This window comes from Acomys minous, assembly GCF_964271855.1.
Source record: "Acomys minous genome assembly, chromosome: 1".
In the NCBI taxonomy this organism is placed as follows: Eukaryota; Metazoa; Chordata; class Mammalia; order Rodentia; family Muridae; genus Acomys; species Acomys minous.
Genome location: NC_140483.1, coordinates 99,728,302 through 99,747,474, shown reverse-complemented (window position 1 = coordinate 99,747,474; position 19,173 = coordinate 99,728,302).

Here is a 19,173-nt window from a genome sequence, read left to right as displayed (position 1 = left end):
AATGGTCCCCTTAATTTTGAGCATTTTAAGAGTACTTATTAAAAAAGGTGTAGCAAAGTGTAGTAATTTGGGATTCTTCAGCTGCCTAAGAAACCAGGTCGCAGGTTGTAAGAACTGGGAACAACACACACACTCCATGCTGTTTTTATGAGAAGTGGTTTTAACACTTACTCAGTATCGATAAACTTTTAGAATGAGACTTGTATGCTTAGAGTAAAATAGTTCATTAATTTAAAATTTTAATACAATAATTTCATGATAAATCAAACATCTTTTTAAAGGGCATAAGTTTTTTTTTTTTTTTCAAATGGATTTTCGGTGTGAATACTGGGATAAACATTCAAGGGATGCACAAAGCTGGCTTCTTTTCTTCCTTCCTCTCTTCCTTCCTTTATTTATTTCTTAATTGCTTGCTTTCTAACTGAAGTCCAGCCAAACTGTCAATAGAGCATTTGACTGTCTTATACCTTTTTCCTCATTCTCTACACTTGTAAATTAGTGATGTATCAATTTTTATGCCTTGTTTAGTACAAGGTAGAGCTTATGATAGTATAAAAACTATGAAGACTAATCAATGACTCTTTTAAAAAGAAGTTTAAGTGTCTTACTATCGAGAATACCAACACTTGAAATTGAATGTTTCTGAGGAAGAAAGTAACATGATTCAGATCCTCCGTAGATAGTGAAAATAAGTGGTAATTAAATTTCAAGATGAGATAGTTTTGATGTGACATAATTCTAGCATAAGAAATATATATATATATATATATATATATATATATATATGTAAACTTTCTAGTTTTACTCTTTCATCTCTGTGTTCTGAATCCATCTGGAGGTTAATTACAATACATATAGATGGTTTTAATTTTTCTCAAATGCTTCCAAATCTGTGCTTTTAGAGGAATAACCAGACATAATTACATAAAATGAGAATGGAAACTTTTATTGCTTTGGAAAGCCTATGTCAGGCATTTTTCATAGAATCTAACGAAAAGAAATGCAATGCTAAGCATATTAACACACTGTGGTCTAATCTTTCTTCTAAGTTTAGAGAACTCGGGGTATGACCTGTCTTCATTAGAGAGTCAAAACATACAAAAATAACCACGTCTGATTTCAATAGTGTAAACAGAGTCAATAAAGGTAACAAAATAGTACCATTTATTTGTACATTACAATGTATTTGTTTTTCCATCAGTAAAGATAAATTTTAAGTGGATAAAAATAAAACATTAAGATTAAAGTGAATAATCATGTTTATTTAAATGATCATTTGGAACCTTATAGTCATAAGCCAATATAAAAATGAGAAAAATTACTTGTATTGGCTTAAAAGGTCATGTTTTACTTTATTTTAATCCTGAAATATTTATTAGAGTATCAATGAAAATCATTAATTTAGCACTATGCCATTAATATTGCATATTCTTAGACTAAGAATAATACAAAAGACATACCTATATATTTAAAGTAACTAAGAATCAGTATAAGTTATAAATACATAAAAACTTCAAAATGACTATGCCAATTTCCAAATTTTAAGATTTTTCTCCCCAAACCCAAGGTATTTATATGCCTGTGGTAGATATAAACAGAAAATAGGTTTGAGAATTTGGTGCTTATTATTCCGTTATGAACTCTCTTCTATTTATCTAGCAAGAAAATAGTATTGCGATTCGCAATTTATGTGAACCCAGTGAGACAATAATTTATGTTCAATAAAACACAAAACAAAACAAGACAAATAATTGAACAAATTAAAAGCACTTATAGTCCTTCCCTTTCCTCATGCCATGATTTGTTTCAAATTTACCTGCTTCACAGAATTTTTCTCTACATTTGTAATGTAACTTAATTTGAATTTTTAATCCTTCAGCCATGGAATCACCTAGGGAATTTCCCAAGGAAGGTGTTTTATTTATATAACTTTTAACTTACCAGAATAAAAATGAATATTCATGTTTGTCTTCTCAGAAGTCCAGCCTACTGTACCACATCACATCCTGCTCTTGCGCAGGGATCATGAGTGCAAAACCATCTATGTCTCGTTATTTGGCCTCAGCTTTCTCTTCACATTTAGTCTCAATTTTTCCCTTCTTCTTTACTTTATTTTGTTATTTTTGAGACTAAGACATAATTCATCATTTCTGGTTCTGAGCTCTTTAAAATTCATGGACTCTTGTTCAGTATTTGTTATCATATGTATACACGTGTATGTATATAGGTTTCTAAAGTTAACCTGGACATTCTGTATGATATTGCTTTTTTATATGTTTTCTGGGTTTATCAATTAGTATAAAATAACTGGTGGATGTGCTACTTACTGGAAATGACTATATCACTGTTTTTTAGCATTCTTTAGTTGGCAGTACTTATTTGTGTAGAGTAGAGACCCTGTAGGCTTTCCCTGTATGCACTATGGAGATTATATATCATTTACTTCTCACATCTGCCTGTTCATTTTTGTTATTGAGTTTTTTCTACTTGTTATTATTTCCTGTATTTTTCATAGTGATTATTTCAGGCTATGATTGACAGGCAAACCTTATGTCACCCTTTTTTTGGGTCGCCCACTAATCAGGTGTCCTAACCTGGGAAAAATATTAGAATAAGTATTTAAGCTAAGCAAAGAACTGAACACACACTGTAAAATGGCATGTGTATATAAATATATACTTAAACAGGAAATAAAAAGATATTTTCTTGTTTTGTTTGTTTTTGGTGATTTAAAATAGTTTGCTTTTGAAAGGCAATGCCTAGATTTTTTTTTAATTGTCTTAAAACAACTCATCTATTAAAAATACCTTTGAGATCTTTGAAGTTTCTGTGGGCTAGTGGAACCAATTATGACTTCAGTATTTGCATCCATGTTACTGTGCCTTAAGTGTCATCCTAGTGTTCTAATTTTCAAGTGTCAGGTGTTTTCATTTAATTTTTAGACAAAAAAAAAAATAAGTGTTTTGTATTTTAATCTTCATCAAGCTTCGAGTCTGGGGGAGGTCAGTCCAGAGTTATTTGAACTAAGTATTATAGAGCAGCTGTGTTGATGAAAAAGACACATTCATTTATCATATATATCTATGAAGCTATGCAAAAGCTTTGGCTTTATGAGTCAAATGAATGGGTGTCATAAAAAAACACAGGCATAGAGTCAATTAGCTCCTAAATTTTACAGTTAAAGAGATACTATAAACTAGACTAAGAAACAGTCATTTTCAACACAGACACCAAGGGTAGAAAATGATTCCTAATGATACTCTGTGATAGTCAGAGATTGGTACCAGCTATGTTGTCATCAGAGAGCCATCATCCAGCAAATGATGGAAACAGATACAGAGAAGCATAGTCAAACTATAGGCAGAACTTGGAAATCTTAAGGAAGAGGGGGAGGAAGCATTGTAGGAACCACAGGAATCAAGGGCTTCAATGTAAACCCTTAGAATCAGCTAACCTAGGATCAGAGGGGTTCATAGAGACTTAACTGACAATCAGGAAGCATGCATATAGCTGTCCTAGTTCTCTACATATATGATATTGTTGTTTAGCTTGGTCTTCATGTGGGACTCCTAAGAGTGGGAGCCAGGGGTGTCTCTGACTCCTTTGCTTGCTTTTGGGAACCTTTCATTCCCACTAGACTGCCTGGTCCAGACTAAATATGAGGGGTGTTGCCTACTTAGTCTTACCTCAAATTAATATACCATTGTTTGTTAGTATTGATGAGAGGCCTGCCCTTTTCAGAATAGAAATGGATGGGGAGTGGGGGAGGAACAGAGAGAAGGCAAGGGGTAGGGACCAGAAGGGGAAGAGAGAAGGGAACTGCTGTCCCAATATAATAAACAAATAGATAAATAAATAAATAAATAAATGTATAGGCATATGTATATAAATATATACCTACATTTTATTTACACTTTTTTATTTAAAAACTACTCAGGTACACTAAAAAGGTATCACCACTTTTCCCAGAACAAGTACAGAAATAGTGAAAATATATGACTAATCAGAACTATTGACAAAAATTTTGAAAGGAATCCCTCCCAAAATATTATTTTTTTTTAAATTTTGATGTCTTGAATCAATGTTCCAATATTAAACAAGTCCCTTTAGGCTTATTAATGACATATAAAGCTATCTGATGTTATTTGTACCATCAAATCTTGAAAAAATAGGACAGAAAAAAATGGGAGATTGCTTTGGATCTTTTAGAAAAATAATGTAGCTCAGAAAACTGCTTTTTAGAGAGGTCTGTGAATCAGAAGCCAGTGGAGTTCCTAACTGATCATTTTGAAGACAAGCTTGTGTTACATAACACTTGAGAGAAACTCATAGGGGGCTGCAATTGATGAAGAAGTTCCAGATTTTGTGGGTGTTTATTTAGTGAAAAAGTTTCCTACAGTGAATTCATTATTTTGGATCAATTATATAACAAACACTATTAAATACAATCAGAACACTCTTTAGAATTAGTCCCTGTTTTCCTGGAGCAGTACAGCAGAGACTTATCCAGGCTCACAATAAGGTTGCTGTTCCCACATCAATGTCACTTTACATTCTAAATCTCCAAAGGAACTTGAAAGTCCTGCACTATGAGCAAAATATTTTTGAAGTTTGGATCTAGAGCAATGATCCCCAAACCCTGAGATTTAATTTGGTTATACAGTGTCCTCATTTCCTCAGCCTCTAAAATTCTAGCATAATTCTAAGTAACACTATATAGAGTTTATGTGAAGAAGATATAACAAAATTAATACTATAAAATATTATATTCCATCTAGCTTATTTATCTCTTAAAAATACAGGTACAGACACTTCTTATTATGCAGCTTCCAATGGGGAATCCTGGCATCAATTCTTTGTTTTAACTTATTATAATTTATTCAGATTACATCTCAGTTGTTATCCCCTCACTTGTATCTTGTATCTTCCATTCCCCACCCTCCCTCTCTATTCTGCCCTATTCCTCTGACAGAAGGGGACTTCCTCCCCAAACATATGGCCAAAATGTATCAAGTCTCATCCAGACAGCTTGCTTCGCTTTCCTCTGTGTGCCACTGAACTTCTCCACCAAGGGGCAGTGATTAAATCGGGAGCATCAGTGTTCATGTCAGAAACATTACTCACTCTCCCCACAACCGATGGAGATTGAGTGGACCACTGGCTATATCCAAACAGGTGTTATAGGTATACTGCGTTCATTGTCCTTGGTTGGTGGAGCTGTTTGGGCAAGCTCCCTTGAGTCCAGATCCACCAGACTTGATGGTCTCCTTGTGAGCTTCCTGAACCCTGTGGCTCTTTATATCCTGCCCTCCATTCTTCCATATAATTCTTAGTTTCTACATGGAGTCCAGAAGCAAGTTCCAGCATCTGTCCTAATCCTTCTCCTTTGGCTGGAGTTTCTCACAGGACAGCAACGCTGAGCTAATATACACATATAAGTTAGTATATACCATGCTTGTCTTTCTGGGTCTGGGTTACTTCACTCAGGATGATCTTTTCTAGTTCCATCTATTTGCCTGCAAATTTCAAGATTTCCTTGCTTTTAGTAGCTGAGTAGTATTCCATTGTGTAATTATACCACAGATTCTTTATCCATTTTTTGGTTGAGGGACATCTAGGATGGTTTCCAGAGTCTGACTTTTACAACGAAAGCTGCTATGAACATAGTTGAGCAAATGCCCTCATTGTATGGTGGAGCATTTTTTAGGTATATTACCAGGAGTGGTATAGCTGGGTCTTGAGGCAACACTCTTCCCAATTCTGAGAAAGTGACAGATCAATTTCCAAAGTGGTTATATAAGTTTGAACCCCCACCAGCAATGGAGGAGTGTTCCTGTTTCTCCACATCTTGCAGCATGTGCTTTCACTTGAATTTTTTATTTTGGCCATTCTGGTAGGTGTAAAATGGAATCTCAGAGTCATTTTGATTTCCATTTCCCTGATGACTAAGGATGTTGAGCATTTACTAAGATGTGTTTTGGCCATTCAATGTTCCTCTGCCCTGTAACCCATTTTTAAGTGGATTATTTGGTTTGGTGGTGGTTAATTTCCTGAGTTCTTTATATATTTGGGACATGAGTCCTTGTTCAGAGGCAGGGTTGGTAAAAATATTTTCCCAGTTTGTAGGATGTTGTTTTATTCTGTTAACAGTGTCCTTTGTCTTACAGAAGCTTTTCAGTGTCAGGAAGTCCGATTTATTAATTGCTGAGTCTGACCTATTAGCGTTCTATTTAGGAAGTTGTATCCTGTGTCAATGAGTGCAAGGCTCTTGCCTACTCTTTCTTCTAACAGATTTAGTGTGTCTGGTTTTAGTCTGAGATCTTTGATCAACTTAAACTTTAGTATTATGCAGGGTGTTAAATATAAATATATTTTCATTTTTTCACATGTAGACATCCACTTAGACCAGCACCATTCGTTAAAGATGCTATCCTTTTTCATTTACGGATCTGGCTTCTTTTCCTAAAAATCCAGTGTCCATATATGTCTGGTTTTATTTTTGGGTCTTCGATTCAATTCCATTCATCAACCAGCTTTTTCCTGTGCAATCACCATGCTATTTTTTTAATCACTGCTGCTATATTGTATAGCTTAAGATCAGAGATGGGAATTCCTTCAGATGATCTTTTATTGTACAGGATTGTTTTATCTATATATGAAGTTTAGAATTGATCATTCAAGGTCTGTAAGGAACTGTGTAGGCATTGTAATAGGGACTTCATTGAATCTGTAGATTGCTTTTAGTAAGGTGGCTATTTTTACTATGCTGATCCTCCCTATCCATGAGCATGGGAGTTCTTTCCATGTCAAGTAACTTAACATCACATCAGAAACAGACACACCCAAGAGGAATAGATGGCTAGAAATAATCAAACTCAGGGCTTAAATCAACAAATTAGAAATAATGAGAACAATTCAAATAATCAATGAAAACCGGGAGCTGGCTCTTTGAGAAAATCAACAATATTTATAAACCCTTAGCCAAGCTAACTAAAAGGCAAGAAGGCATATCCAAACCAATAACATCAGAAACAAAAAAGAAACATAACAATACCCTGAGAACATCTAAAGAATCATTAGATCTTACTTCAAAAGCCTATATGCCAAAAACTTTGAAAATTTAAGAGAAATGGAGAACTTTCTTGTTAGATTCCACTTACCAAAGTTGAATCAAGATCAGGTATACAAATTAAATAATCTTATATCTCCTGCAGAAATAGAAACAGTCATCAAAATCCCCCAACCAAAGAAAGTCCAGGGCGAGTTGGTTTCAACACAAAATTCTATCGGACCTTCAAGGAGGCATTAATAACTATACTCTTCAAACTATTCCCCAAAATAGAAATGGAAGGAACATTACTAAACTCAGTCTATGAGGCCAAATTCACCTTCATACATAAACCACACAAAGGCCCAACAAAGAAAGATAATTTCAGACCAATTTATCTTATGAATATTGATGCAAAATTACTCAATAAAATACTCACAAACTGAATACATGAACACATCATGGCTTCAATTCTTTTACATTTGAATTTTCTTCTTATGTTGAACACACAGATAAAAACTTTGGTTAATATAAAGAATACATTTATCTATTGTTGTTGTCTAATAAAAGGAAATTCCTAAATAAAGGGCATCAGTACAATGGCAGTAGATATAAGTCTGAACCCAAAACTAGATCAAATAAATATGATTCCTCACACTAGAAGACAAATACCTAGGAATTTAAAAAGAAAATTACAACCCTTACCAAAAGAAAGGAAAAAGGGAACTACAGTAAAGGAAGAATGCCTCATAATCAGACACAAATATAACACATATATTGGTAATTTAGGATAAGACACTTATAGCAATTCAGAAAATGTGTTAAAGTCTATAATGGGAAAGGTAGACAGACTATAAGCAAAAGCAGGTGGAAATGCTAAAAGTTAAACACTATAGCAGAAATTAAAAATGTTTCTTCAGAAACCACATGTAAACTGGAAACAGCATAAAATGTGACACTGGTAAAAGTTCAAGGCGAGATAGAATTACTGAAAAATAAAGAGAAACTAGTGGATAAAACAAAGGAATTAAATGGAAAAATCTAAACTCCTTATGAGTGATTTTAAAGGAGACAATGGTGAGAAGAAAAATGGAATAGAAGTGAAGGCATACATGAAGTGGTAATGCCTAAGAACATTTCAGAATTATGGTAGCTACAAAACAATATATAAGAATTTGAAATGAGCCTTCTTAGCATAAACAAAAAAATCTAACATTAAATTTAGAAAATAGATAATAGATGAATAGAATGTTTCTCCTGTTGAAAACAGGACAAAGTCCCTGGCATATAAGAGGTTTGGATATTATCTCTTGGTGGCATAAAGCTGGTATGGTGCTACACCTATGTCTATAATCTTAGCATCTGGGAGTGGAGATGGAAACAGAGATACCATCAACTCAAAGTTATCACCAACAGTACAGTGAGTTTGAGTGTGTTCTCATATCCATGAGAGTGTCTCAAATAATGGAAAAGAAAGACCAGGGAAAAAAATAAAAGAAGGAAGACAGAGAAAAAAATAAGAGAACTTACAAGAATGACACAAAGAGAAAAGAAAAAAATTTTGAAATGATTTGTGTGCTTCAAGGCCTTGGAAGTCTAATCGGTACAAGACTAAAATATTGTTGAACTCGGCAAGCTACAATAATGTATGTTACTTCATACATGAGACCAGTACAAGATTAAGCCTGCCAAATCCCAGCATGGACAGGGAGGGACCATGGAGTCCCAAGCAGAACTGAGGAGCTATCGAAAACCCTTGACTAGGGGAGGAGAATGACTCATTTTTATTCAAGGATAACACCACTGGAAGGCTTCCAGGAAATTTCCCTGTAGAAAGTGGAAACTAGGTTAAGGTGGCATAAAACAAAAGAGAATATAAGTTTGAAGGGAAAATTGGTGCAGAAAGAGGGGAAGGACTGGTGTAGATTTGACCATAAGATACCGTATTTATATATGAAAATTTCAAAATATTAGAAAATTTTGAAAAGAAAGGGAAGGCAGAAAAGAGAAGAGAAAGGGAAAAATAGAAAAGAAAAACGTAAGCAGGTGAATTTACAGGAAAAGCTCAGCAGGTGAGATTGCTTACAGACACACTTTGCAGCATGAATTGGATCCACAAGTTTACATTACAATCCTGGTGTATAGAGCTATTTCTAGGAGAAAATATTTCACAGGTTTCCTGTCATCTGACATTCAACTTGCAAGCAGGAGGACAGTGGGCCATTAGCTGGGAGGTACTAGATGCAGGCAAAGAAGGAGTGGAAATGCCACTTTTAAAATTAAAACTAATTTTAAAATGGAAAAAATAAAATAAAATATACTGTGCACATGAAAAATGCTTATGTTGGTTTGTGCATCTATAAGAGTAGCACTCCTGGACTAGATGAGAATTAGAGGAAGGAGAATTTCCATAATTTTATTGGCTAATCCCCTGGAGGAAAGAGGTAGAAACAAGAGATCCCTTGACTCGACAGGACGAAGATGAAGAACCTATTGTTCCAAGCTGGCCTCTGACTTCTACTGCCTGTGTGTCTGTGTACACACATAAAGTAGAATTCTAAAAGTAACTGTTTAAAAAGACTTCACATTATTAAAATAAGCAGAGGTCATTTAAAAATTTTTTGCACTAGACAAATAGTACAGGTATTCAGTCGCAACTACTTAAAGAGAGTAAAGCTTTGCAGGAAAAATAAGATCAAAGCCAATCTAGTCAACTTAGAAAGGACTTGCTCCAAAATGATACCAGGTTGGGTATGTAGCTCAGTGAAAGAGTGCTTTCCTAGCTTAGGTGATGCTTATGGATATGTTTGTATTTCAGCTATTTTTTTCTTTTTTATTATTTTTTAAATTACATATATATTTATAATATAATATACATATAAAATAAACTACATAGAGAAAGAAGAACTACAGAACAGCCAGGAATTATATAAATGTTACATTCATAGTGATGTGGCTATTTGTATTTGGCAACCATGAAGAAAATATCTTTCCTATCTTGGTGGGTCGAAAATTCTGAACATAAATAGATATCTATCATATATCATCTCTACTCACGTAAAACATCTATCTAGACCGAAAAACATCCTAACCTCTAAACTACTAAGATTAATTGTAAAACTAAACTATCTGGTCTTCAGCCCCATCAGAGACTGGAGAAGAAATAAAACTACTTACCTGAGTAAACAGGAAGTGCAGATTAGCTGCTTACAAAGTGTAAAAATGACAGAGAAAGCTTGCTGCCTCAACAATCAATCAGAACACCCTATAACATTGCAGCATCATCTTCAGCCTTCTGGGCCAATATATCTAACAGACATATTTTAGACGTATGAACTATTGAGGACTTGCTTACCCTGTCTTGGCAGAGTTCGGCCATTAACTCTGCATTATTTTTATGCAGAATTCTGACTGTAGCTGATATAAGGACATTTTGCCCAGTGGCTTGTTTGCTACATTTGAAGCCATCTCCATAAGAAGGTTCTTTTATGTTCATCATCTTCTTCAAGTTAGGCTAGGTGGTTTTTGTTTGTTTGTTTGTTTGTTTGATTATTTTTAACTATTAGAAAATAATCCCGAATAATCTTTTTTTCTAATTTATATTAAAGAGTAATTATGCCAAATATACACAACTTCCTAGCAGTCTTAAATGGTACTGCAACTCCACAGCAAACACAGTAACTTTACATAACTTTATCCTATAGTGGGGATAACAGACTATAAAAAAAACTCACTTCATCAGGGACTGAAACAGAAAACAAAACCCCAGTATGTCAAAACAGAAGCTGTAAATAATATGGATTCAACTTGTCAATACAATCTTTAAATTCAAATGATAGAAACACATTGATTAAATAGGAATAAGGGAAAACAGCCTGCATGATTAATAAGACTTTTAACACAAGGGGCCATTGTGTGATGAAAGATAGTTTGGGACACATGGCAGGGTCTGTCTGTAAAACAAAGTAATATTTAAAATAAGTTTACAAAGAAAATAAACAGAATTTATTTATGTATTTTATAGTAATAAACTTTTTATTTATGATTCTTTTTTAAGTTTTATTTATTTTAAAATTTCTTATCCTTTTATTATATTACATTTTTAATGTATACATTCATATTACCACACATGAACAAAATAAACTACATACAGCAGGAAGAGCCAAGAGACAATCAAGAATTACACAAATGTTACATCCATAGTGATTTAGCTATTTGTATTTGGCAAACTTGAAGTAAACATCTTTGCTATCTTGTTGTGTCTAAATTTGTGAATGAAGATCAATATCTATCATATCATTCTCTATTAACTTAAAAACATCTATCTCAATCTAAAAACATCTTAACCCCTAACCTACCAAGCTTAAATGTAAGACTAAACTATCTGGTCTTCAACCCCATCAGAGATGTGAGAAGGAATAAAACTTAAATACCTGAGTGAACTAGAAGTGCAGGTTATCAGCTTCCAAAATGAAAAAATGATTGATAGAGTTTACTGCCTGAACAGTCACCCAAACTCTCTATAATATTGAAGTAGCATCTTCAGCTTTCTGGCCTAATATATCTGACAGATATGTTTGCAAGGCAGGAACTATTGAGGACTTGCTTACCCTGTCTTGGCAGAGTTTGACCTTCAACTCTGCCTCCATCTAAACGTGCCTATTTTTAGGCAGAGTTCTGTCTGTAGCAGAAATGAGGACATTTGGCTCAGTGGCTGGTTTCCCACATGAAGCCAACTCCATAAGGAGGTTCTTTGATGCTCATCATCTTCTTTGAGGCAGGCTGGGTGTTACCAGGAGTTAACTTGTCTTGTTGTGAAAGAATCTTTAGAATAATAAAAATATATTAAAATGCCATTTTCTGTAAGTCTCTGAGGCTTTTGAAGACATTATTTAACTATTTTAACTTATATATCTATAGAATCATATCTATCTACTAGATTTAAAATGTGTATTCTTGTGATAAGTCTAGACTAGTTTTTTACATGACCATGATTTGCATCAATATACAAAATTCAATACTATTGATTTAAAAAATAACCTTATTTGTGAGTAATAATTAAGGCCTTGAGAAGGGCAGATTCAAAAGTCTACCTTTGGTTCTATCCTCCCTCAATATTTTATATCCCTCTTTCTATCTTTTCAGTTCCCATCTCCTTATGTATAATAGAAAGATAAAATAAAAGAGAGACATCCCTGCATCAAACCTAGTTTCCTTTCTGTAATAGACCAGTAATACTTATAAACAACTCCCAATGAAAATAAGCAATTGCAGACATAAAGAGCAAACAGAAATCTATCCAAACCCCCTTAGAGGTAATGGGATGTCATTCTCTTAAGGGTTCTTCAGGCTGATTTAGGGCGAACAAAACCTTTGAAGGCAACATCCCCCCAAAAAATGGAGAAATGGTTATGTAAACCAGAGATAGCATTTGTTGTCCATTTCCCAAAAGTTGCAAAATTCCAGGCTAAATAAGAGTCCTGTGAGGGACAGTCTGAAATACTGAACGAATTGTGTCAGAAGCTTTCTACAATGTTATCCTAGAAACGGTCCTATTCTGATGGGTAACAGAAACTGAGGGGCCTGGGGATGACAAAATTTATTTTAAATATTATAAAACCTTGATGATATGTTGTCTTAGAAGTCTAAATCCACAAAATAATTAAAAAAATAATTAATTGAAGAACATTAAATTAACTAACCTGAACCAGTGTAGTAGCTACATAAATTTATGACAAGAGAGATATCTGAAATAAATAGAAGCTTCATAATTTGATTAATTTACTGGCTGTATAAGAATAAATAGCAATTCTAAATGTATATGCATCTAACAACAACAAAAAAAATATTAATGTCAAAATTGGTCCAAATCAGCAAAATAGGATGAAGAAGAGAAGAATGGTTTGTGGAAAAATAGTTTCTAAAAAGACTTAGAAATGGGTTTCAGTCATAAAGCCCACTTTAGAAGGAGACAACTGACTGAAAGTTGTTATCGGGCTTCCACATGAATCCCACACTGTTTTTCTCATGCCCCTACACAAATAGAAAATGAATGAATGAATGAATGAATGAATGAATAAATAAATAAATAAATAAGTGATCTATATTTTTGTTAAAGTCTACATATTCAATTTCAGTAATTAAGAGACTAATTATCAAGCATAATTTCTGTAAGAACATATTTGATCTGGGCAGTTATTATCTAATTGGCCTTTTAAAAAAACAAAGAGTAAGAAAATTAAATAGAAAAAAATGGCAGGTGGTGGACAGATGAAGAGGAAAAACGTATAAAAAGAAGTAATGTGAAGAAAAATCTGAAAACACTTAAATCAAATTGAGACTGGACAGCAACACCCTCCAATACTGTACAAAGGAAAACAGAAAGTGGGGGGTGGGATTAATACAAAGGCAGACACTTGGATTTGAAAATCAGAGAGCCAAGGCCACAGGAGAGGAAGGCCCCAGTAACTTCACTCCTAAAAGGCCTGTGGATACCATTTAATGTGTGGCTTACTGAAATGCTCCTGACTTTACTTCACACCCCTCTCAGCCTTGGAAACCACACTTCTCATCGATGCCAACGACAACTTCCAGCTTGCCAATCCCAGTATTTCAGACTGAGTATACATTTTATTCTCAGCAGCAGCAGCAGCAATTAATGAGCTTGAGCACCTCTTTTCCCCAAACCTCCTCTTGTTAATTTTCAGAACACTCTACTAACTTGAGTATTTAGAGACCCTCGGCACACCTCCTCACTTTCACCTGGTAATTCTCACATTTGCACTACCTTTCCCCAGAGTTTTGAACCAGGAAAGAGTCAATGCTTTTCCAAAGGAATATTTAGCAGAAACTACAAGCATAATGTGCCTAAAATGTTATGATTTCTCTCTTTTCCCCATCTTCATTTTGACAATAAAAGCTCATTAAAGTTTCAGTCATTCACTAATGATGAACCACTATCACTACAGGGATTTCTCTTGGAAAAAAAAAAGCCTCCCTTTAAGATTAAAACATTGAAGTTATAAAACATTAAAACCTAAAATAGTTAACATATAATTACACCATTTCCCCCTTTCACTTACCAGTGAAACCATCAGACTCAAAGCTACTCTTTTTAGGGGAATGTTTATCACTTCCATAATTCCCTAGTTAGTTGTACTTCTTAAAGACTTCCTTCCTGTTGCTTAGTCTTAGGTTTTCTGTGTGAAGGAATTAAGTTTATTTAGGCTATCAATTTTGTTATTGTATAATGACATTATTACACACACTTATGATACTTTTATTTAGTAGTTATTTTTATTTATTTTCTAATAAGTTGGACTATTTAGTTTATATTTAGTTACATTTATATAAGAGTTTGTCTATTTTGTCTATCTATATAAATAATGACATTTTGTTACATATACTGATTCTCCATCCTGGAACAAAGGCACATGAACTGCTTCACTGAATATCACCTAAGAGTTGCTGTTTTATCCTGGGAGAACGTCTTCTACCCAAGGCACTCCCGGCGGGACCTGGTTCTGGACTATGCTTCATCATTCTGGACACAGTGTCCAGTGGTATCTGCCACACCTGGGAGAAGCTGAATGGGGAGCCCTGTGTTTATAATTAGATTGTTGGGTTTTTCCTTTTTAAAAATTTTTTTATTAATTTATTCTTTTTACATTTCAATGGTTATCTCATCCCTTGTATCCTCCCATTCCTCCCTCCCTCCCATTTTCCCTTTACTCTCCTCCCTTATGACTGTGCCTGAGAGGGATTATCTCCCCCTTTATATGCTCATAGGGTATCAAGTCTCTTCTTGGTAACCTGCTATCCTTCCTCTGAGTGCCACCAGGTCTCCCCATCCAGGGGACATGGTGGTTTAAGATATCTTATTTCATTATGTAAGCATTTATTCCTATGAATTCCCTTATTTCCTTTAACACTGCTCTCACTACTTATGTATAAGTTTTAGTATGTTGTATTTTCATTTTATAGATAGATAAGGTAAAATAGTTAGATAAGATCTTCAAAACCTCAGAGACCTAAAAAAACATGGCATTTAAAGGTGTTTCTATTATTTTAAAGATTGTTTGACAATAAGACAATTTAACTCTGGCAACAACCAGCCTACCTCAAAGAAGATGATGAGCAATAAAGAACCTCCTTATAGAGATGGCTTCAAATGTGGCAAACTAGCCACTGGGAAATATGTCCTCATTTTGTGCAAGAGAGAATTCTGTCTAAAAAGTACAAGCTTGGATGCAGGCAGAGTTGACAACCAAACTCTGTCAAGACAAGGTATGCAAGTCCTTAATAGTTCCTGCATCACAAATATGTCTGACAGATATACTGGGCCAGAAGGTTGGAGCATCCTCCAATACTGTAGAGTTTTTGGTGACTTATCTGACAGCAAGTCATCTCTGTCATTTTCTCATTTTGTACGCAGCTAACCTGAGTTTCTTATTTACTCAGGTAATTAATTTTATTCCTTCTCAAGTCTCTGATGGTGTTGAATACCAGATAGTAGTTTTATAATTAAGCTTAGTTGTTTAGGGGTTAAGATGTTTTTAGGTCTAGATAGATGTTTTAAGTTTATAGAGATGAGATATGATAGATATTAAATTACATTCAGAATTTTAGACTCACCAAGATAGGAAAGATATTTTCTTCAAGATTGCCAAATACAAATAGCCATATCACTATGAGTGTAAAATTTATATAATTCCTTAAATGTGGCATGGTTCTTCTAGCTCTATGTAGTTTATATTATATATGTATAATAATATTAATGTGTGTATAAAAAGAAAAAAAATTTAAAGAAAATGAAATCCATAGGATTCCAACCACCAATTTTCAATAGTATGTATTTTTTCAATCAAAGCTATCAGATTTGTTTCATATATACTCTTGTGATATCATGAGCACAAATGTGTGCACCATAGCTATATCTTCCTATTCTATTTCACTTTTATTAGCAAATATGGGTTTTATTTTATATACTACCATTTGATTACATTTTATACAGTCTTTGCATATCACTTTACTTTCATTCTGTAGAGGAATTTTCATCCTGCAACATGGCTGCTCTGGAAAATGATCACATCCAAAGACCTTCTAGGTCTGTGTGATTCAGGTGGAACAAAGACATTTTCTAGATTACAGTGATCTGGAGGGAATATAGATACTCCCTTATACACACTTATAGCCCAAACAATAAAGGTAAGCTTAGTTTATAGAAGAAGCAGCCATGTTTGAAAGAACATATAATTGAGGGGCAATCAAAGTGACAATTCAGAAAAAGATTTTATAGAATTATTCAAAGACTGTATATGCCCAACTCTCACAAAAACAGGGCTGATGGGCAGCTCGGTCATCATGTGGGTACCGTAGTGAGGAAAGTGGGGGCTGGCTCTGACAAGGACTCTGCAGCTTACTTTTTTGTTGCTTTCCACTGTCAAGGGCCTGCCTCAATGAGCCTCATGAGAATATGGTGCTTTCAGTCCTAATACAACTTGGTATGCTGCGATCAGAAGGGGTTCCCCTTCTCTGGGGAGTAGGGTTGGGGAATGGGAGAAACTGGGAGGGAGAGTTTTTTGGGAGAGGAGGGAGGGTGCTATGACCAGAATATAAAGTGAATAATTAATTGTTATTTTTAAAAGATATATTTTTAAAAGTACTAGAATAGAACCAAACATTACTGGAAAAAAATCAATTAAGATTCTAATTTTTAATGTTATCACCTGTGCATCTTCTATAGCGTGTTTGTTAGTCCACTTGATAGTGTTGTACATCATTTTATCATTTTAATCCAAATGTTTATTTTTCTGTTTTGCAAATTGAGAAATTTCAGTTGTGTTGCTCTTATGAGGTTCACGTACCTTCTCCTTCCTCAAACCTTCTTTTGAGTCCCTTCAGTGAAATTCTCATTTCAGCTAGTGTATTTTCTAGCTTAGGCGTTGCTCTGAGGTTTATTCTTTACTTTCTTATATCTTCAATAAACCTTTATTTGTAGACAATTTTTTTGTATACTGCTTTTTTTATTTCGGTAACTTTAAGAGATTTGCTTCAAAATCTCTAGTAAACAATTTATACATACATACATATATATATTCTCTTCATGGTTTTTGCTGAAAATTGTCCAGTAGAATAAAATTATGTGATGAATCTTAGAATGAGATTCTCCTTCTTCTGGGTTTGGAGTTAATTAATTTTTGATCACTGTTCTTCATTTTATGGATTGTTTTTATGCTCTGATGGTTACATCTCCTCTCATCTTAAATCTTATCTGAAATATGGCTTTCTAAGGAAATGTAGATTCTCATTCTAATTTTTGTCTATGTATTAGTATTTCTAAGCATCCTTTGTATTAACACTTACTCTGCCTTCTGAAAATAAGGATTGGGTAGTAGAAAATGAAATGTGTCACACAGTAATGGTACTATAATTCTTTAATGATTTTATTTTATTTTTTGCATATACATTTATACTATTACACACAAATAAAAAATTACATACAGCAAACAGGGATTATATGAATGTTACAATCATGGTGTTTTGGCTAATTGTATTTGACAACCTTATAGAAAACATCTTTGCTATCTTGGTGAGGCTAAAATTCTGGATGAAAATCAATATCTGTCATATCTCATCTCTGTCAACTTAAAACATCTATCTAGACCTAAAAACACCTTAACCCCTAAAGAGCTATGGTTAATTGTAAGACTGAACTATCTGGTCTTCAGCCCCATCAGAGACTGAAGAAGGAATGAAACTTAATCATTTGAGTGAGCCGGAAGTGCAGGGTAGCAGCTTCTAAAATGAGAAGAAGAAAATGGCAGCGACAGTTTGCTCCCTGAACGGTTAAACAAAACTCTGTATAACGTTGGAACATCATCTTCAGCCTTCTGGCCCAATACAGCTGACAGATATATTTGTGAAACAGGAACTAATGAGAACTTGTTTATGCTCTGGTGTTCATTTTAGTTTGAGAATCACGATGTGGCTTCCATAGGTTCTGTGTGTCACAGAAGCTGCAGTTTGTGATTGGGGTGCATGGAGACAATATTTGAAAAATAACATCATCTTTGGCCATCTTTCTTCTTATAATGTGTTCTGTGAATAATTATGTAGCATCTTGCCTCGGAGATGAAGATGAGGGAGAGTCAGTCTCAACTGTAGCTGATCTAAAGCTGTCTGGAATGAACAACAGTTTACTACTAAAGCCCTCATCTGCAAGTTGTAAGTATTCAGGATCAGTACTTTTGCATTAGTTACGTAAGAAAGGTCTCTCATTCTCTCATTTCCCCATGATTCCTTCTCCTTTACTTGGCTCTTAGGAATAGCAGCCCCACCACAAAATATTTTAATTTACAGAAAGTCACATTAGTAGAAATACATTTAAATTCTAACAATATTATTATATTTAATATGTCCATTTTTAAATTTTAGTTTAAATTCATATAACTGTTCTTAGTTCACAAAAATTTATTTTTATTATAATTGATAGGTTATAATAATTACATCATGTTACCTCTTAACTTTTCTTCCTCCAGCCATTCAATTGCGACCACTCTTTCAAATCCATAGCTTTTTTCTTCTTTTATTAAATAATTATATACAATACAAATATTATATATGATAAATAAATTATATTTATATAATTTTATATAAAACATTGATCTGTATAATGTTTTTGTTTGTATGTTTTCCGAGCTTGCCAATTGGTATTGGTCACCAATCATTGTTTTCTTCCCTGGGGAAGACAATTTCTTCTATTCTCAGCCTTCCTTAGTTTCTTGTAGTGCTTTGTTTATGACTGAGACTTCCAGGAAACATCAGAGAAACTATAATCATGAAATCTCACCAGTGTGGATACCCATACAAAACTGAACAGTGTTAACACCAGTAGACATGCTATTATAGAAGAAATGTGACCTGAGCTAATGAAGTATATAAAATCCTAAGCATTTGAGAGTTATTCATATATTTTTCTATTATGGAAAGATTCCATTTAAAGATTCATTTTAAAAATAAATGAAGATTGGTGGAAATACAAAAGTATTGTGAAAAAATAATAACACTGTTTTATGCTTGTAGGAAATTTTTTCTTTCTGAACTCCATATATAGTTATAACATT